The following is a 14,197-nucleotide window of genomic DNA, read 5'->3' as shown; positions in this document are numbered from 1 at the left end:
TTCCTCTTTTTTTCCTTTTCTTCAAGACAAAAATGCTTCAATGGCATTTTCATTAATATTTTTCAGATTAGCTCAGCTCATGACCTTTGAGTGATTTTGTTTTCAATGTTCTGTATTTGAACAGCAGTTCGGATTAAAATGATAGCATACTACTACTACACAACATATTTGCTCCAAACTTCTGTGTCTTCTGAAATGATAACAGGGAAAAAACAAGAGTGGATTATGATTCTCAAAGGAAAAATAGATGGTTTATACATTTAAAATGTATCCAACATTATCCATGGGTAAGTAGTTCTCTGATAGTCCACTAAAAAGCTCTGATGTGCCTGTACCACAGAGTCCACCGCAATGAGCACTAAGCCTTAATTCCATTCTGGAGCTTTCCCTTGGACAGAAGGAAGACACCTGGTGTGCAGACATCATCTTTGAACACATTTTCTCGGAACATATTTTCCAAAAAGTACACATCTTTAAATTAATATCAGTATTGCATGTTGATTTGTTTAAATCCTCCTAATATGCATGGATTTCAAACTCTTTGGAAGTGGAAGACTGGAAACACCAAAAGCCAAATCCCCAAGTCCTCTCAAATAATGCCATTCCTCTGAAGATACCCAGCAAAGTTTCTGATTTTCAGTCATTGTCCGGAAAGAAAATATATTGGTTTACCTGATGTAGGGAGTTTCTCACTGTACATGAAATCAGACATTCCTTGACTAGCTGCTCCTATCTGGACAAAAAATACTGAAGAGTGACAGAGAGTTCTGCAGTGATTCTGGACATCTTCTAATATTATAGATGTACATAATTCCTTGTCATACTAAAACATCACATTTGCAGCTTTTCTATATGGTAAGAGGCTGAGACAGTTCATTGTGTAAATCTGTGCATATATGGAAATAAGTACAAACGTGTGCATAAATGCACTTATACATATACATATATGAATATAAATATAGATGGCTTGATTTCTTTTCCCAGATCTTTCACTCAAACCTTCACTTGTCTGATCTGCTCAATCTTTCTCATTTTCTATAAAATACATGTATTCTAGCATGTGACGTCTTTTTTTCTTGAGTCTCTGTTGCCTTGTTAAAACAAGTAAAGAGAGCAAAGCGTACTTAGCCAAAGATTCAAAGGGGTTTGTAACATTTCTTTGTATACACAGAAATGGTTCGAGTTTGAAGAGGAGGGAAGAATAATAAGAAGAGAATTATGCAAACTGGAAACTGAAGTAGGCAAACTATCAGTGATAAATTGGTTTTGACCTTGAAATTAACAGATTTGGCACTAGTCTTCCAAAAGACTACTAGAAAACTAGATATCTTGAAGATGGAGCTCAATCCCAACAAAAGACTTGAGATAAGTTTGGAGGAGAAATTTTGGACACAGATTTTACAGTTTGTGGTACCTCTCCCCTCCCCCATCATCACAATAGCTCCACGGACAGGAAGGGTGCTGAAGGACAAAGTAGGAATCAATCACTTCCCCCATGTCCCTTCATGCATGATTTGGATTCCAAGTGTGTTTTTCAGACTCCAAAATCCTGGAAATTGGACAGGGTGGAGCAGTGCTCTGTGGCATTCTCCTCTCACAGGTACTCAGCTGCTGTAACGTTTCTGCACAGACGGAGCTAAACCTGGTCTTGAGCAGAGAGAATTTTTTTTTCTCACTGAAATATATTGGAAGTTGTTGGTTCTGTGGAATTTTTCCTTGTTTTCTCTGATATGGGTGTGATTCATCAAAGTCCATGTGCGTAACGAAAACCATATCCCACTCTTTTCTGTATTCTTTGCTCTTCTCATAATAGGATGCCTTTAAAGCTATATGTGCTGGCTAGGCTGTTTGGTTTATGTTTCCTGATTTATGACTTCCAGGTGAATTTCCTCTGGGAAAGTGGTTTCTCAAAATCCTGTCTTTAACATGATATCCATTCAAGAGTCAAGGCAAGTATTTTTAGGAAATCAACTACAGTAAAGCACAGTGACATTTGAAATTTATGTCATCTCCCCTATGGAGCAAGAGTGACAAGCAGACATCTGCTCCAGCATTTCCGTGAGGTCTTCTACCTACACAGCATTCTTTATGTTATCGACAGCTCCATGCTCACTTTTAGAGCTTTATCCTGCTATCACTGTGTTGAATGCAAAGTTGAGATATTCACGCAATATTTCAACATAAGCTATGTTTGCTTTAAGACAGGCACCAGAGGACTCTGAGACCTGTCTTGAAATAGTGAGTGGTGCCAAGCCTGGCTTTAAGCATGTAGTCTTTTTGGCATGAGGAAAATTTATGCAAGTAGAATCTATTCCCTATGTGTTCTTGGCAGATTTCTGATAGGTTTTCTATGCCATTAATTATTTTTGGTTTTTTTTGTGAGTTACAGCATTACCTGTAGTAAACTGACTAGCCTCTACAAATCATTTGCAACATATTCTTGGAGAGATATCAAATGCAGAAAGAAGTTTAATTAACCTTTGCAGTCAAGCTGATAAGGCACAGACTTATTTGCAGCAGTAATGCTGGCTAAACACAGATGGTTGAGCTTAATAAGGACATGAGCCACCAATATATCCTTCAAGCTTTTACTTCCCTCTAAGTATCATTTTGGCAGTTAGCTTTTATGATATCTCCCCTGCTACGAAATTTTAGATACATGCAAATTCCTGGGAGGCTTGTGGCATGCAGTTTAAATCTCCGCATATTCCTACCCAAGGTCTGAGAAATTGTTTGATGGACTTCTCTGGCCCCATTTTGCTGTTTGAAGGATGATGCTTCTGGTATACATGCACTGCTGGATCCTCTTGGGAATCCTTTTGGATAAAAGGCATTATCCAAATGCAAATTTTAACTTATTAGAAATACCACTTCTAACTTTGTGTCAGGAATTATATAAAGAGTTGTTTCAAAGGCCTGGCCAATATCCTTTGAAATGTGGGGCTAACATTGTTGTCTGTCCTGTTTGAACTTAGAATAACATGAATTCAGGAAGCCCAGGAGTTAAAAGCAAGGAATACCGAAAAAGACAAAGTCTCTGTCTCCACCCCCTATCTTTTCTTTCTTTTAGGAAAAAGTGACATCATGAAAGAAACTGGTTGTTGTCTTCATTCAAAGCCTTCCATATTCTCAAGGAATCTTGCCACTGCCTTCATCAGCTTTGTTTAAAGCTTTAAATTTCCCATATGTTCTTCCCCTCCACTGCTTTCTTGATAAAGCAGCTTCTAACAACCTCCATCTTCATCAACTTTAGGAGCTGCTGCTCACTGAATTCACTCATTTTGCAGCACTGCGAATAGTATGCTGCTGCATCTGTTACATGCTTGAAAAGAGTTGAGTCATCTTACTATGCACACTGTTCTCACAGACTCATTTATAAACACAGGACAAGAAACAACCTCTGTGCCAAAACTGTTCAGTCTTATTTTGGAAGTAGATTAGAACCTGGCTTCAGCGCACACCCTTTCTGCAATTGCTGAAGTATGAAGACTGCTTAGAAACTGTCTGCTGATGTTCAGTGTTGGTTTGGTCTGCCTTCTACCAGCCACCCTCCTCCATTTACCCTAGGTTCTGTATGTTGTACTGAACCTATATATACTGCGTGCATTTCTTAAATCAGCACCAAGTTTTCTACCAAAGGCCAGAGGATGCTGAAGGGGCAACAACTTGCCATGTGATCTCCAGTCCTGTGAGGAACATATATGCAAACATTTGCTTCTCCTCCATACTTTACTCCATGCAGAGTACAAGAGATGATATTCTGATAGGTCAGAAGACAGAAACAAGGAATTGTGCAATTCTTGTCCATCGGCTTTCTGTGTTAAGATCTGCACGTGGGTAGACTACAACCCCACAGACATTGGCTGGATAGTCAACAGTAGCTGGGCAGTCTGCTATGTGGAGGTGACCACATCTCCCACCATGGTCAGGCTGCGCTGCTGTCTGAGGTCAAAAAAAAAACTTAAGGTCTAGATGAAAGGCAGATAGAGGCCCAAGGTCAACAGTAAAGACAAAGTAATTTCAATTACAGCTACAGCTTTACTGACGTAGCAGAATGATGCAAAAATGAGTGAGAACGCACGTACGCAGAAGATTCACTGAATGCACTCATTGGGTCACCCCACCATTTGTACTGGTTAAGATTTAGGCAAAGCAGCAAAGAGTTGGAAAATCTTTCCCAACTGTTGACATAGATGGAACAAAAAATGTTGGTCCTTCACTTTCCTTAATCAGTAGGGTGCTAGAGAGCTAGGACAAAATGAAAAAGAACAGAATTAAAACTACGGGAATAAATGTTTCTGCTATCTGACCTGCAACATTCTCTGAGCTTCAAGCACATACATACCTCGAGTAATAACACTACCTCACATTAATTCAGGGCCTTTCATCCTCTATGGCTTCACAACCTTTTTTAGAATATTGTGGATTTCTATTTGTAGGCAACAGAGAGCACAGAGAAACACTGCAGAATGGAGGATATTAATAGCACTATGTTTATCTGCAAATACAAGGCAAATTTTCTAGCTGTGAAAACTCCTCCAAACTGGAATCAGACCACCATGGGATTAGTATTTTCTCCTTTTCTGAATTTACCTCTGATCATCAATTTTTATCTGTATAATGGTTCTTTCAGCAGAACATCACCTTCTAATAATATGCATGATAGGTAGGAAACAGTGGTCTCATGCTGGGATAGAAGGTAAACGGGTCACCTGATGAATTGTTTATGCCAGCCATTAAGGGTCTCTGGAAGTTGCTATTCAAATACAAGGTGGCTGAGATTATGCTATCAGACTGTGTCCAGTGAAAGTAAGTACAGGAGTCATCGATATCATGTGCACTTACTGGCTGTAAAAACTAAAGAAGCAAAATATCAGAAATCTTTGCTAAATTCAGATATGCTATTGTTCTCTGAAGTTACTTTTCTGAAAAGTATAATTATTTTTCCTTTACTAATGTTATTAAAACTTCATGCCCTTCATGACACTGGATAACTCATAAATGCACATACAAATGAAAAAAACATCCAAAACCAAGCTCGTATGGTCTGATCTTAATAATGTACTTCTCAACATATCTCTCGTGTCTTTGTTCTTGTAGATACCCTTTAAAAACGTTGTGGGTTTTGGCAATTATTACCATAGTGGTTCTGTTCTAAAACAGAGCAAGGCCAAGTGGAACCTTTCCATTGATTTTATCGGCATTTTTATCAAGATCACCACATCTAAGATTTTCCTGTATTTTCCATTGGAACAAAACAGAAAATACATGATTTCGTACATACACTACTGACCTCTCAATTTATATGAGCCAGTGACCACTTCTGACTTGCTTGCCCAATTTTTGATAGCTATAAGTCAAGAATCCTGTTATGTTTAACTGCTGCTTTAACAGAAAAAATCCCAGCTATGTGGCAAATTCCTCTAGAATTAGGAGTATCTTTACAAGTTTTTAAAATGTTACTGCTGTAGTAGAAGTATACATAGGAATATAAAGATCATCTTGAAGATATCAGATGTTATCACACTCTCTTTAGTGATTAAACCTTAGAGACTTCAGAAAAAAAAGGAGCAATATATCCAAAGCTTCCTTCTAAAGACCCTTCTCTAATCTCTACTACTGGCCTTCATTTTCACCAGCAGACACTGCCATATAATCTCTATAGACATTTATAACCACCTTGATATTAATTCATTGATTTTACCTAGATGACAAGATTTGTGGAAACATTCACATATGATAATCCAATCATAAATGATATATTGTAAATGAGCTTTGTGTGATGGTACTAGGGCGTTTCAACAGGTTTTGGTCCACATCTAGTACACTTCTGAGAGCTGTTGATTTATGGCAACACCTCATCAGATTTCTGTCCAGAAGGGCAATCTAATATTGGTTTGGAAACTTATTTTGGCAACCGGTTCCTACCTTGCTTCAGCAAATTCCTCATATAATTGTTTTATTTATTTTTTTATTAGTCACATGCAGAAGGAAGTATCATAGCATCATAGTATAGTTAGGTTTGTAAGGGACCTTAAAGATCATCTAGTTCCAACACCCCAGACATGTGCAGGGACATCCCACTGGATCAGGCTGTGCAAGGCTCCATCCAGCCTGGCCTTGAACACTTCCAGGGATGGGGCAGCCACAGCTCCCCTGGGCAACATGTTCCAGCATCTCACCACTCTCACGGTGAAGAAATCTGCCCCTCTCCAGTTTATACCCATTTCCCCTGGTCTTATCCCCACAAGCCTTTATGAATAGCCCCTCCCCAGCTTTTCTGTAGGCCCTCTTCACGTATGGAAGGTTGCTATAAGATCTCCTCTGAGCCTTCTCTTCTCCAGGCTGAACAGGCCCAACTCTCTCAGCCTGTCCTTGTAGGGGAGGTGCTCCAGCCCTCCGATCATCTTTGTAGACCTCCTCTGGATCCACTCCAACAGCTCCATATCCTTCTTACGTTGAGGATTCCAAAACTGGAGTTTTGAACAACTCGGAAGACCCTGGACTATTCAGTTTAGTGTCTTTTTGCTTTTTCCCAAAGCAAAGTAACCTATCAGTGAATTAAGTGGATGCAGCTTTCTTTGCAACTATGTTGACCTGTTTTCACAATAAACTTTCAGGTCCCTGCCAGTTGGTGGCCCAAGGGTGAAAAACTGAGCTTTACTTCCTCAGGTAAGACATGCTCCAAAAACCAGTTACTGTGTATCTTTACATTTATTTCAGTGAAATTATTATACGTCCTTTATTCATTTGCCATGTCTACTTACTGATGAATGCCTTTAGTATATTACCAAACCAAAAGGGATTAACACCTGTTCTGTCTACATCCATGCACAGATTGACCTGCTAGCTGTGTATCAGGAAGATGAAAAGTGAATAAAACAGCGATTATTTCTTTAAGTTAATTAATGCTGTGATACTATCTATGTCAGAGGAGTTTCTCTTTTCTGTCAATTCCAATCAACGCTTTTCAAGACCTAACTGAAATTCAGGCAGCCGAAATAAGTTCAGGGAAGGCTGATACCCTGGAGAAATTACTGACAGATTTGTTTGAGGAAACGGAAGTTTAAGTGTTGCAAATGGTTGATGGAGACAGATAATCAGGCACAGGATGAGAAGCCGAGCTGAGCTGCAGCGAGCAAGCGAGCAAGCAGGCGAGCAAGCAGGCAAGCAAGCTCCAGTTTATTTCCAGATTGCATATTTATAGTATTTTCAGTTATATAAACAACATTAGTCTTTCAATTAACATGTTCTATTCTAAGCTCAGCTCATTACTCGTGGCCCTGTGTGCCAAAGCTACCTTGACCCTTTTCATTCTGCCTTGGCAGACTATCTTTGTTTTATGCTCGCAGGGCTTTTGCACTTCCTTTTTCAATCCTTCATATGCTGAATTGATTCTGATCCATGTAGGCAGAGAGACCGTGTGTTTTTCCACTAACTTCTCATTTAAGCCCCTTTTTAAATAAGCTCAAAAGTATGATCAAGATTTTATGCAATTAGTAAGACACAAACAGATCTAAGTGTGTCCGCATACACAGAGGAAGCTTGGGTCTACCTCTTGTGAAAATAATATTTTTACTTTAGACTGTTAACTATCAAAAAAAAGAAATAAATCATCATCAGAACAAAATAGATAATTTCATATCAATTTTCTCAGTTTGTTTCTTTAATTGCACTTTCAGCTAACTACAGTTTCTTGAATTATGTGGAAACAGGACAAAAGCATAATGAGATTGTACAATCTTTAAGAAGGCCTACCAGTACTGCACTCCTTACATAACCTCTTTTCTTTGAGCCCTGAGATCATAACTTTTATGACAAAGTTAATACAGCTTTGTTTCAGTACTGTGTGGTGAATCGTACTGTGTAAAATAGTATATATAAAAGAGCCTATTTCTGTCCAGACTTAGCAAAGAAAGGCATAGGCATCTGGTACAAACACTGCAGATATTCAACAGGGAGTAAGATGAAGTCCACCATTTTTCCTTCGTCTAATTAATTAGTAGCCATATTTGTAAACTGTTATTGTTACAGATATCTTGGGAGGTGCTCCTTTATGTCATACCCTTTCATTCAATATTGTTAACATAAAAATATGCAACACAATGTAGTGAGATTTGTTATGGTTACTAAAGATAAAGATCTACATATTCATCCCCTGTCTTTGGGGCAGCTTTAGCTTGATGGGTTTGCTCCTCCTTGCATGGGTACAATTACCACTTGGTACTAGTGAGTCAGTGGGGTAAATTCCACTGAGGATGATCACTATGTGACTACCTTTAAGCGTTGTGCACAGTCAAAGCAGCAAGGAAGAAGCTCTATTTCCAGTCTACACTCCTAGATCACTGGATCACCAGCTTGCAGTCTGGCTGTTCTGGTTTGCAAAAGAACAGAGTAATTTCTAAAGCCTCACATTAAATCACTCCACTAGGAAAAATTTTTGACAAATATGAAAGTCTGATATGCACATATGACTTCACACATAGAAGCTAAAGCATGGACTATACTGATTTGTGGAGCAGACAAAATGTTCATCATTTTCTTGGATTATGTGACGTATGTCTTGACAGTAAAAAGTAAATATTACAGATATAAAAAAGAGAAACATCCACTACCCAGCTCAAAGGTTATGTAGTGAGAAGTAAAGAGGGATGGCTGCACTGCAACCTCTAGATAGGTGAAAATTCAATTTTCATGAATATGCCAAATCCTTTGCCTTTTTTTATAAAAAAGAATTGATTGTTTGACTTCTGGGCAAGTTCATGTGGAGAAATACTTACCACTTTAATTCAGAAAAATAGCGAGCCATAATCCCCTATAGTATGATTTGTCATTTCTTTATGAGTACAGTCCATACTGTGACTACAGTTATAGTAATGTGGAGGTATTACAGTTTATTGTAAGCTGTTCCTCACTAGTGCAGAAATGACCACATCACACGTATACCAGTCAAATTATAGCCATGCTCCATCTTCTGTTCTGGTAAAGGTTGCACAACTTCTATGTAGAGAAAAATCAAAGCAAATCTGAAACAAAAAGAGGCAGTCAAAAAAACATTGTCCTCTTGGAGGTGTACATGTGAAATTTAGCAAAATAAGAATGGTTACTAGGAAAAACACTACATACGGAACACAAAGGCCTGGTTTTATGCACATCCACATTATTGGTGATAAGTTCATGGCTTGTCTGATAGAAAACAAGGGTCGAGCTCACACAATGGCCTGTCTTTCAATAGGGACAGTTTTTCTTGACCCTCTATCCTTGTGGAGCTTTCAATAATCTAGGGCTTCTAGAATCGCATACCTCTGTCAGGTTTCACTGAAATCATCCATGGACCTCAGGTGTTGTCTGGGAACAGCAGATGAATAGACAGACAGACTCACACTGCATCACTGAATGACCTTAACTCCCACAAACAACACCAAAACAAGAAGGAAAAAAACAAGCCTTATTCAATACAATAGACAGATGGAAGCAGCAGGGTTTTATACTCACTTAGATGTACATTTGTCCGATATTCTGCTTTTCTGTTACTCCTTCTGTTCTCAAGTCCAGTATATCAGTGAAATGGAGCACCATAACCTGGAGCAGAAAAAGACCTTTAAAGGTAAAGGTGTAAAAATGCCCTTAGCACAGCTGAATCTCCAGAAAGGCCCTGTGACCTTCATCAATCTGTGTTTTCTGGCAGGTCTTGCAGGAGAGCCAGGGAAGGATTGACCTGTGCTAAGCAGTGAGGTGTAGCCCTAATACACAGCTTTCTCAGCAAGTCTAGGACCATCATGTAGAGCAGCAAGGGAGAGTAACCTCGAGGTGGCTCATGAGCAGTGAAGCAAGGCAGCAATAGAAGTTCTGTTGCTTTATCAGTGCAAGAAGGGAGTCCCATACCAACTCCCAAGCTGGAGGTCCTGCACCAATTCTTTGTACGATCCTGGGAAATTAACTTCATGCATCTATACAAAGAGTCCTTTTACCTGGAAAATCACACAGTGAGCTTCTCCCTCCCCCCAGGATCAATTGTCTTGTAGAAAAAAGAAATAGTGTAAAATGCCTTGCTAGAGAGAAAAGGAAAACTTCGAATGAGAGACTGCCAGCAAAGGATGACCACAGAGTCATCTCTGTGCCACATGCTTTGCACACCTGGTGGGTGCATCTCTTCCAAAGTCTTCTTTTTCCCAGACAATATCTTGACTCAGAGTGACAACAATCAACCAGAATATGTTGGAGCAAAATAAATTGGCTGTAGTGTGGCATTTCCCTCCTATCACACCCTTCAGTCTTGTGTGACAGAAGCAAACCTGACCCAACAATGAGGACTGCTCCTTTCAGCCCATCCTCAACAAATAGCTTCATTTCATCATTTGCTTCCAAGATGTGGAAGGGACAACACCTTGCATGTGGGAGCTGCAAGAAGAATTGCGGTAGATCTCTATAGGCACTGAATATCTTGACTAAGGACGTATTCATTGCTGGGGTATTAAGTTACAGTTAAAAGGAAGGAGGGAGTTTTTCACATAACAAATTTTCTACTAAGATGTAAACAAATCCTTGTGTAATTGCTAAGCAATATTTTGATCATTACAAGAGTCCTCTTTGCTGACATTAAGAATCTCATTGAAAACTGGTAGTCATTGCAGAAAGAGTAACCAAAGTTTTACTCGGACTAGTAATAAGTTAAGACAGAGGAAATGAACACGTGGACAACAACACTCTGTCTCTTGAATGATCCAAGTCTAAAAATGACATCAAAAAAAGGAGGACTGCAGGGAAAACATCAGAGTATAGACTGATGGAGTGACTATACTATATATTCTTCCAAGTGTAGGAACTCTATACAATAATCTAAAATAACATTGTTCCAAGCTTACTCCTTTCTCTGCTTTTCAGTAAATATAAATAAACTATGAATATTTGCCTTCAGCTGTCACCTGGACACAAATACTTCAAGTTAGTATCTACTGTACATAACAAGTTACAGATTTAACACCTCCACATACTGAGAAAAAAAGCAATTCAGCATAAGTCTAGTGACTGCAGTGGAATTGTTAATGCTGATAAAGAAAAAAAGGAAATATTTGACCAAACTGATAAAAAATGACTTGCTTTCGGTCATAAGCTAGCACATGGAGTTTTTAAAATAGTAGCCTGTTCCCAGGATGACATGGTTACTCAGTAAAGACAATGTCCAGGAATGCTATTTTCACTTAGCAACTTTTGATCTTCTAAGCCTGAGGCTTTCTTAGAGTCAGGGCTTCACCAGCCAGTTCTCTGGCCCTGATGGATCTTTCCAGAGCGTTTCAGGTTTACATGAACAGAATATACTATAGTAATTGCTTTAAGATGGTTCAATCCATTTTTTTACTAGAATTCTGGGTCATGAGCTTGTCAAAAAAAAGACTTAAGATGTGCTTGTTAAACTTTGCAAGTTAAAAATTTACCTGCACACATACAGGGACAACGGTCATGAAAGCCCACAAAAATATCTGTTAAAGGACATGTTAAAGCTCACAGAGTCAATACATATTGAATATTAGGGATATCAGGAATATTCAGATTTAGTAAATATCAGAGATTACCAACATGGAAAATGGGGAGTAAAAGCTACACATTTAAAAAGATTTAGAACTACATATTCAAACTATTTAAAGTTAATGATATAGGAATACATGCATAGAATGTTAAACAATGACAGGTTAGATAAAAAGCTGGGTTTTAAAATCAGTATCATGTTTCAATACAATCACAATATTTGTTACAGTATAATAGGAACTATTTTAAGTAGCCCAGCTACTCTAGAAAATTTCAGTAATAGCTTTATATCATAAGAGTTTTTCTTCTCATACTCACCACTTTTCGCTTAAGAGAAGTAAGAATAGCCTGTTGGAAAGGAAATGTTATTTGATCAGTGGTTTTGAAGGGGTTTCCATTAGTTCCGTAATTTATACCCCTTGCTTTACTGTTTATACCCCTTGTTTTACTGTTTAACATTATAATTACATCTGTTTTATATTATTATTATCACTAGAAACATAATGTCAAATATTAACTTTGTGAATATCTTGAAAAGTACTGCTGGACTTAAAGGGATATTTGATGCTAAAATATCTTTAGCATGTAATTTATAAAGATTTCAATCTTACCACATGAATGCACTACAAGATTAATTGCTTATATGATTTCTTGAAAGACAGCCATGTGACAGTTCTTATATTAAGGTAAACCATAATACACCTGTTTTATTCACGTGTTCAATGTTCATACCTTCTCTTGTCTGGCGATCAGAGTGAAATGCAGAAATCTAGTGAATAAATACCTCTGTACGACCGTCTGACTGCCTTACATAGGCTACTAATTTCAGCTCTCATTTTGTATGTGCATGTCCTCAACAACACATTAGACTTTATTTTTTATAGAACTGTGTTAGGACCTCCAGTGGGAGCACCCAAAGGGGGCTTATTGGGTTCTTGTGTCACATGAACGAATAGTTCAGTCCTGTTTTTGGAGGAATGTGTGATTGCACTGTAACTGGATAGAAACACGTGGCAATCACATTGAAGAAGGCTCTTTTATTCTAACTCTGGGAATTTGAAGTTTGGGCACATAAGACCAAAAAAACACCTCACTTCCTCTATCCTAGTCACACCAAGAGAGAGTTATCATCTAGAGGTGCCCATCTTTGTCTCTGGACTAAGGGAATGTATATGAACTCGTAAGACTAAGAGAGCTGTGTTCAGATGGCTCAGGTTAAGTTATAGGAATTTTGCTTCATGTGACATCATATATCCTGAGAGATTTTGGCTCATAAAAGAAATACATAAATTTTAAAATTAGCTGCAACAGTACTGGCTAATTTAGATTAATTTTACAAAGGTTTTGTGGTATGCCTGCAGTTTGCTGCTGTTGGAGTGACAGCAGGGCAGACATGCCTTTAGGAAAAGAGTATCAGTTCATTTTGTGATTCATGCAAGGCATTGAGGGCCCTAAAGCCTTGACAATGAATGTGCTAAGTGTAGGCTGGGCACCACGGAATCTATACTATTCAGTACTGCTTGAGGGTATTACTTGTTCTGTAATTTATAATGCCCTTTTGAAGTAATACAATCAACTGAAAATAAAGCCATGGAACAAACTAGATACTATATAACAAAAATCAACATATTTTAGGTTCTTTCTGGAATTCTCATATCTCTCATTTGAAAAAAAAAAAAGTCAGATTGTTTCTGCACATCAGCAATATTTTCTAAATAGATGATATGGTCAAAAAGACAGCAGAAAATATTGAAGGTATTGTTTCCCATCCTTAGACACTACGTAGAAGAATTAGAATCTGTCCCTGTTTATCTGGTGTTTATCTCAAACACGCATGAACTACCAAAAGTAAAAGGAACAAATATCTGTTTCCTTATCTACTTTTTCTTCAGGCCACTGAATTTTAACTGGCAAACAAAAACGGTTTTGTGGCTCTGAGACTTATCAGTCTTCATCAGAAATGTTTATTTACAAGCAGTTTCTCGAAGTTGACTGTATTATATGGTAAACCCAAATGTTTTATAAGTTAAGAGTCAGCACTTAAGCAAACTGATAAAACACCATTTACGTGAACAGTAGCACACCTATGGTTTTGACCCAACATGTTTACTTACAGCTGGTGTATTAGTCTCTATCTAGAGGCCTCGTTACACTACAGCAGCAGAATTATTTCTGAGATAGACAAAGCTAGCTCAATCTAGCCCCACGGTAAAATACGAGGGATCCTCTTGGTCCATTAGGGCTACATGCAGAGGTTCATACAGAACATGTTGTGTTTCTGCCCTTCCTCATTCATCACCTTGAAGTCCACCAGAATTACCAACTCCTGCCACAAGTTTGTCAACCCCCGTGTCTCTACTGCTCATTCCAGTATCTTTCTTATCCATGTATTTTCCTCTCTTTGGAATATCATGGAAGCTCCTGTACATAAGTCAGCTACATGGCAGCCATGCCCACATCAATAGCAGTAAATAAATCTTCTAGTTCACTCCCACCACCCCTAACCCCATGCACTGAGTGGCCAGGTATCCCTAGCCAGTAGATAGATACTGAAAATAACCATTACACAAACCTTCGGGCCTGAGGACTGGTAGGACTAAATTCCTCTTTTTGGTGAGCTATTTGTTTTTTCTGTCTGTTGTCAGGTTTCTTGCATTTATCTTGGAAAGTT

At 38.4% G+C, this 14,197-nt stretch overlaps 1 long non-coding RNA gene across 1 annotated transcript; it reads right to left on the bottom strand.

The window, feature by feature from the left end:
• Nucleotides 1–6,028: 6,028 nt before the first annotated feature.
• Nucleotides 6,029–11,955, bottom strand: LOC128852316 (uncharacterized). The gene is made up of 3 exons (XR_008450069.1): nucleotides 11,845–11,955; nucleotides 9,496–9,582; nucleotides 6,029–9,026 (listed from the first exon to the last, which is right to left on the bottom strand). It is a non-coding gene; the product is annotated as an uncharacterized LOC128852316 (long non-coding RNA).
• Nucleotides 11,956–14,197: the final 2,242 nt, after the last annotated feature.

This window comes from Cuculus canorus, chromosome 5 (assembly GCF_017976375.1).
Source record: "Cuculus canorus isolate bCucCan1 chromosome 5, bCucCan1.pri, whole genome shotgun sequence".
Classification (NCBI taxonomy): domain Eukaryota; kingdom Metazoa; phylum Chordata; class Aves; order Cuculiformes; family Cuculidae; genus Cuculus; species Cuculus canorus.
Note: the sequence above shows the minus strand (reverse complement) of the source record. Positions and strands in the feature narration are given on the sequence as shown.